This window comes from Xyrauchen texanus, chromosome 17, assembly GCF_025860055.1.
Source record: "Xyrauchen texanus isolate HMW12.3.18 chromosome 17, RBS_HiC_50CHRs, whole genome shotgun sequence".
NCBI classification, from domain to species: domain Eukaryota; kingdom Metazoa; phylum Chordata; class Actinopteri; order Cypriniformes; family Catostomidae; genus Xyrauchen; species Xyrauchen texanus.
In genome coordinates, this window is record NC_068292.1 from 28,249,742 (window position 1) to 28,257,924 (window position 8,183).

The window sequence follows — 8,183 nt, forward strand, 5'->3', positions numbered from 1 at the left end:
AGTCACATATTGCTGATTCACTCTCCACCCAAGGAACCTAAGGATATTAACACTTTATTATAAATATTCAAACGACACCCACCCTTCTGTCAATTCCCAGTCATCACAAGAATATATAACTATAATTAATGTTAAAAACCAAACTTCTCAACTGCTGTCAATTTAAGACTGTCCCCTTTCCATAATCTGTTCTTGTCCCAAAAAGAGTTTTATTTTGTGAAGAACACAAGCACAAAATGTGAATGTCATACACCTTACAAACACACATCTGAGGTGTAACATTTGTTCTCTTGATTAGAAAGGAAAGAACATTTGATACTGGAGATAGACAGTATTGTTACTAATCTACAGGAAACATTACGTAGTAAATGTAACCTCAGTATTTATCATCAATTTCTGTTCTTTCCTTTAAAGGGGAAGTTTCTCAATTGATTTCTTAATCTCTCTGTTTGACACAGTTTGCCTGAAGGTGCTGAATGTGCCAGTTTTCCCTTGGTGTAACGTGGAGGGCATAGCTTTTGAAAACATGACTGTCACACTATGGAATCATGTGATTTATTTAACTGACATTGCACTTCTTTAACACGTCTCACCTTTTAATGCTGAATGGACCTATTTTTAAGATCACATGAGGCATAATGAAACCTTAGCAGCAGTTTCTGACAGTTCTTTCCACCATCATATTAGACCTTTGGATATACAGTAAAGGCACCTTTTCCAAATTTCAAACGAGAGTGTTCTGGGGCTGGATTTACGAAACTTTCATATGAATAGCATTCTTCCTAACTACTAGTTTCTTCTTTTTTTCTAACTTAAAATAATTTGTGTTCCCTGAAAAAACGTGAATGATATCTTTAACTGTGAATGTTAATACCTTATTATAAACTTATTTCCCCCAAATATATTTTTCATGAATACAGCAATTAGTTTTTCTCTTGATAATAAACTCCAGCACACATTTGAACTTTTGTGAGCCCATGTTATTCCTGGCCAAACAATGTTAAACCTAAATTTGTTTTCCACAAAACATGTTAAAGGCTTGTTCACTTACTTGAACTTCTACATCTCAATAAAAAGTTGAGAATTTTAATTTCCATAGTTAAAAAGGGATTCATAATGCATGGACATTCCGGAAATGGCTTTTGAGAGCTTTGCAAATGTGTGTGTCATACCCTTGATAAGGAAAGGTAAGTTTAAAAGTGTGTTGATTGAAAGTTTCCTTGCAGGTGTTTGATGAACCTTGAACCAGACTATGGATCTCAGGTGAGAGTTCAGTGAGAAGACAGTTATTCGATCTTACGGACATCTATTGACCTCTGTCAGAGAATATTCTTTGTTTCCTCAATAGAAAGAGACCAAAGGGGTGTCATCATGATCTGTCTATTTGAAAAATGTAATTTGTGTCATGGTTCATCACTCCTAGAACAGGTGTGCGCAATGCTGTGATGTTTTCTTTGAAATGGTAGAAAGGATCATTAAGAGTTTGTTTCATTAGCATCGCTATATTATACAACCGAATGCAATAAACTCCTGAAACCAGAAATTTGCTGGTCAAAACATCTTTTAACAGTAATTATTAACTTCTGTAATGAGATAGTTCACCCCAAAATGAAAATTCTTATAATTTACTCACTCTTCAGCCATCCCAGATGTGTATGACTTTCATTCTTCTTCAGAACACAAATGAAGATTTTTTTAGAAGAATATCTCAGCTCTGTAGTTCCTCACAAAGCAAGTGAATGGTAGCCAGAAATCTGAAGGTCCAAACATCACATAAAAGTTAAGAAATTAATAACAGAAGCTAAAACGATTAACACCACCATAACTTCTAAAAAGATAATACTCTAGCTAATACTTTACTATTCTCTTTATATGATATGGATTACTTTCATGATGCCTTTATTTGATATTTGTAACTTCAGAGTTCTGGCCACCATTCACTTTGATTTTTGAGGATCTACAGTATTGAAATATACTTCTAAATATCTTTATTTGTGTTCTGCAGAAGAAAAAATCATACACATCTGGGATGGCATTAGGGTGAGAAAATGATGAGAGAATTTTCATTTTTGAACAAACTATTTATTTAAAATAAAAATAAACTAGGATATTCCTTGGAACTGTCAACAATTTGGTCTACTTTAAAGGGGAATTATTTGAAAACCTGACAATTTGGGCCTATTTGAATAGGGGATCCATAAGCAAACAAACCTGTCCTGAAAAGCTTTGAATGAGTCCCCTCATTTGGAAGTAGCCTGTTGTTGGTTTTCTGGCTAGGCTCAACAATATTTGTGTGAGTGTTCTTGTTTGCTCAGTTGGCATTGTGTCTTGTTACAGGCCATCCGTGGGGTCTAATGAGGATTATGGTAATGACAAACACAGGGCCTCACCTGATCCTCCAGCTCACTGTAGCAGCACCTGCTGTGGTTACCTGAGCCAGGCAGCACATGGCTGTTAAACTCTGTGGAATACAGGTAAAGCCATGTGACACGTGTCTTAATCTTTACAGTCTTTGCTACAGTAGAAAAACCTGAAGCTTCATGAAAAACAACCCAAAAAACAAGTGAGACTGGTACAGACTGAAATTATTCATAGGGTTGTCAACGGTTTAAATATTTAATTGTGATTAATCACATGCTTTCTTGTAGTTAATTGCAATATCTCATGAGTGGACAAAATATGCTTCATTCAGATGTATTTATTGTTTTTCAGTCATTTACACACAACCTACCTTACCAAAAGAGTTGGTGTGTATTAACAGACATAATGTTTAGAGGAGCACAGTGGAATTAAGTAGCTCTGGTAATGTGACTATTTGCACCACTCATGTGAAAAAAGTCTGCACTGTCATTTACAATTGACAACTACGTGTAAAATAAATCAACAACTTTTACACCCCTTTCACCCCATTTGGTGGGATTAAATGGGCTAATGACAGTGTAGATTCTCTTCAGGGTTGCAGGATCTTCTGCTGTTCTACAGTGTCTAGTGCACTATCAAACGGGGGCGCACTGGGACTAAAAGTGGCCTTGGACTTTATGGCCCATTGCGGCCCACCAAACACATTACACCGGATCATTTATTAAATTTTCTGGCTATATTTCAGATTTTGTGTTGGAACAAAAATACATTTCTTTTGAATGCTAGTCACGACAACGGGCCCCACCAGTGCAAAAATTGTCATAACTTTAAAACATATTAAACCATTGTGCATGTGATGAGTGTATTTTTTAGAGAAAGCATTAAAATAAGACATTTATATTTCAGACAAATAACATATCTGAAAACTTTCTTTTCCAACATACAGATATTTAAAATGTACATGAAAGTACAAACAAAAGTGTGTATTTTAGGTCAAGTCAACATTTCTTCAAAACATTTTAAAGATCTTAATCAACTTTTTTCCAGAAGTGCAAATAAACTATTGTCTTAGTTAACGTGAGGTTGTGGGAAAAAAATATAATAACAATATATTATATATGTGTATATATGTATATAGCTATACAAGATCATAAAAGGTTGTTTAAAATAGTTATAAGAAGAAAGTGTTACACAGCAGGACACTGATGACAATGCTTAAAATTGCATGTCAATTACCCAAATAACTTTGTGTAAATGTTTATTTACAAAAAAAATCAATGAAAACAAAATTGACCAGAATTTATACACATGCTACCGGTCAAATGTTTTGAAACACTTGACTGAAATGTTTTGATCTAAAGGCATATGCTTAAATGTTTTAAATTAGTTTTGTAGACAAAAATATCATTGTGACACCATATTCATTTATTTAGTTTATAAAACTCAAATTTAATAAAAAAAAGTTTTTGAAATTTATGACTTTGACCAAATAATAAAGAAAAGCAGCCAATAAGTGCCACAAATAGATAAATGCCTTTTAAATACTGTTTAAAAAGTATCCCAGGGTGATACCTCAAGAAGTTGGTTGAGAAAGTGTCAAGAGTACATGTCTGCAAATTCTAGGCAAAGGGTGACTACATTGAAGATACTAAAATATAACACAGTTTTGATTTATTTTGGATTTAGTTTAGTCACAACATAATTGATGACTTTATTATAATTTATCACATTTTAGAATAATAGTAAAGAATAAGCGTTTCAAAACATTTGACCGGTAGTGTATATAAATATAAACAAATACAAGTAAAAAATAAAATTAACATGCCTCTTAAAAAAAGAATTGCAGATTAATTGCTCATATATTGATCAGCTACAACATTTAAATCACCTGCCTAATATTGCGTAGGTCCCCCTCATGCCACCAAAACAATGCCAACCTGCATCTCAGAATAAAATTCAGACATGCTATTCATCTCACCACAATTTTACAGAGCGTTTATCTGAGTTACCTTAGATTTTGTCAGTTTGAAACAGTCTGGCCATTCTCTGTTGACCACTCTCATCAACAAGGCATTTCTGTCCACAGAACTGCCTTCTTCTAAAATATACAAATGTTTTCATTACAATTGATATTATCAGCATGAACGTTTGGATAAAAACAAATATTTTTAAGTCTCTGGAATGTCTCCTGTTTCCTTTAATGACAACATGCATTCAAGCTGGCAAAGACCTGATTATCCATGTTATGATGTTCAAAATATCATCCTGTGTTTCAATGGAAGCAAGGAAATCTGACCCTTTTTGTACAAAGGAGTCAACATGGTCAATGTTACAAATTTGTTTATTTGATCAGTGATTTATAAATAGTGCAGACTTTCACGTATTTCTTTTCATTTTAATTCATAATATTTCATTGTTTAACATTTTTCAAAAAAATCCTAAAACTACAGCAGATTATCAATCCTTCCTTTTCAGTATGATGACTTTTCAGTGTTTGACTTTTGGATCTTGCTCTATCTTTGATTGTACTGGTTAAAGCTGTGGCTATAAATGATTGTCCAAATGGTCCCATCGGATGTTTTGCGAAAGAAGCTATTGTCCCTGCTCGATCAATGTCCTTATCATTTAACTGTTTGATCCTGCTTACAGTAGGTCTCAGATCTAACCTAACATATGCCATAAACATAAAAAGATCCAGTGCTAAGTTTTGATTTTAGGACTTATCTTTGTTTCCTTTATTACTATTTATTATTATTTTGTCCATAGTCTTTAGGTTTTATGTTCTGGTAGACTAGTAGTTGAAAGTGTACTACATCTGCTAGTCCTTGCGGACAGTTGCAGAATGAAGTCTATGACCTTTCCCCCATATGATTCCATGAGGAAAAATAGTGTCACTTCCACATTCTGTCATAAAACAGCCCTGAAGTCAGAAAATGTGTTTCAGTTTCTAACACCTCAGGTAACTGTAATTGTTTTATGTTTTAGTGATTTTATGTGTTAAATATGTCTTCTGGATTGAATTGTAATCAGTTCCTAATGGTTTATATCAGTCACCTGTTTACCAAAAAAATGAGTCACTGGAGTCGCCTGACTTGTGTTTCTTGCACTAAGTGTTCTTGGCTTTGTTTTATGTACACATTGCATGAGGTAAGACTCAACATGAGTATTAGCAGTCAGTTGGCATACACCATATCAATAAATTTAGCCTATCCTGTTTCTTGACTATGATGGACAGGCCACCTGTCCAGGCTGTTTATCTGCCTTCAGCCTGAGATATCTGGCATAGGCTCCAGCACTACCCGGGTCCCTACATAGGACAAGCAGAAATAGAAGATGGATTGATGGATGGATGGTTTCTTGGCATCCCTGTTTATGCCACCATTCATTTATTTGCTGGTCCAGGCTGGTTTAGGCTGGTTAGTACTTGTTTAGTGCTGGTCTAGCTTTCTTTGTCTTTCATGGTGAAACATGTTGACCATGGAAATTGTGCTGGTATAGCTCATTGATGAAGCAAGTCATACTGCATGACATTTGCTCATCATCAGGTTCAAATGTATTTTTATACAGGCAGGAATTGGAACCTTCTCTTAAGTTAAACCTAGCAGTGAAAGAGCCAGTTAAAATAGTTTGTTATACTTTCTGTATTTGTAATAGTTGAGGTTTGTGTAAATTGCTAAAGTGTTTTTTTCTGAACTTTCACCTCATGCAGTTTTACAAACAAAATATTACATGTTTACATTTTACCATTACATTACATGTTAGAAAATGCTTTTCTAACTTTTAAAATCTCAGAGAAATTATGTACATTTCATAATCATAATCTGCATAATAACACTTTGTTATAATACATTTCTCATAAATGTGTTTATATAGTATTCTTGTTCTACATAGTCACAACTAGAGGACAAAATAAAACATTTAAGACCTGTTACAAAATAAAGGCATTCATAAGAATAGCAACAAAGAATCATCATCATCAATCATATTTGACATACCTTTGGAACGCCGACATGTACTTCTGTACTCTAATTTATTGTAAGCAATATTTTTCTTTTCTAATTATTATGCATGTAGCATATTTTTAACTTTCATATTATATAAATAAGTGATAAAAGAAATGGTGACCAGCTACTGGACCTAAGACATACTGTACACTTCTCCTGATTTATTTATGGAAATGATGGCTTATATTCTTATGTGGCCTACGATGTGGAATAGATTACATGGACACATCATGCGTCAACTACCTAATTCGAAAAAAACAAGAACAAACATTCTTTCAGTGATCAATCTAATGTACTCTGGAATAAAGGAGCATTTGTATTTGTTCCTTATGTACTGTAGCATCCTCAATCTCCCGTTCCAAGAGAAAAGTTGGTATCCGAGGTGCAGCGTTTATTATCAGTGATGTGTAGAGGAGTTATCAACCAGGATTGTTTGATAGGTGGGCTTGTTAATCAGAAAATCACAATCACTTACTTAAACATCCACAATGACCTTTACATACACCTTTTTTAATGTTTTAATGTCTTTTTCTTTATGTATCAGTTATGAAATGTATGAAAATATTTTTTTTTCCAAGCATTTATAATTCATGTCGTAGGTTGTATTGTACATAATTTTTAAGTCTGCTGTGTATTTACCATATAGCCTATCCTAAACTGCTAAATAATCAATGCTAATAATGCAAGTCTAAATAGCTTTCATGAGTTCACTATTGACTTTCACTTATTTGAATGAGATTGTGGGAAGGGATAATTGACTTCCTGATACTTTTTTAACCACTGCCCTTTACCAGAAAATACTCTTTGATCAGATCTTAACCAAATGTGTCAGAAAAAAGGACTTGCAGGCTATGAATAATTAATATTATGCGTGTAAAAAAAGAGAAATTGTATTCGGCTAATATTATCATATTTTACTCTTTTGTTTGGGTACCTATTTCAAAATCAGAATACATTTGAAGTCTACCCAAGTATCTAGCCAAAAGTAAAAGCAATATTAAACATTTCTGGCTTTAAAAATATACGCTGAGGAAATAAAGTGTTTTTTAACTTGGATATGTATAATAGAGTAAGAGTAGGCCTTATTCCCCCAAAACATAGTAATGAAGTACAAGTTATTTACACTACTAGCGTTTACATACAGTATAATGTAATAAACAATGTTTACAGTGTATATATAAATATTTATTCATAAAGTTGGCTATCAAAGCTCGTCTTATATTTGAATGACTAAAGCTGATTAAAGCTCTATGTGGCCACTGCCAATACTTTTTTTAGCCTATACTGTTGTAAATAAAAATTCAGGCACTTACTCATTAATCTGTTGCAGGGTTTAAACACGTGTTGATAAGTCCCTGTGACTACGAGGAGGGCCGGGCCGTGACGTGACTTCACATGCCCAGTCCCTAATTGGACTAATCAGCCCATGAAAGAGATAAGTGCAGTGGAATGCGGCAATTAGAGAGCTAGAGCAGGTGTGCATAGTCACGGCCCCGCCCTCCTCCTCCTCATCACAGTCCCTTATTAAATTGTGAGATCAGAGATGATGTCAGCCTACATTTGGCACTCTTGTGATCTGACAAGGTCTTAAAGTTCTATTGTGAGTGTGTATTTTTATTGTCACTACACTATACATTACAAGTTGAAGTTTAGAGGCAGTACTTTGACCCATGAGCTAATTCTTCTTCCTAAACTCTCCAATAAGAATGGAATATTTAATAAATAGACTGTATACTGATTTAGTACAAGACTTATCAATAAATGCTGCTCTAAGTCAAAGGACAATAGGATCATACATACTCTCACAGGAAACGCTAT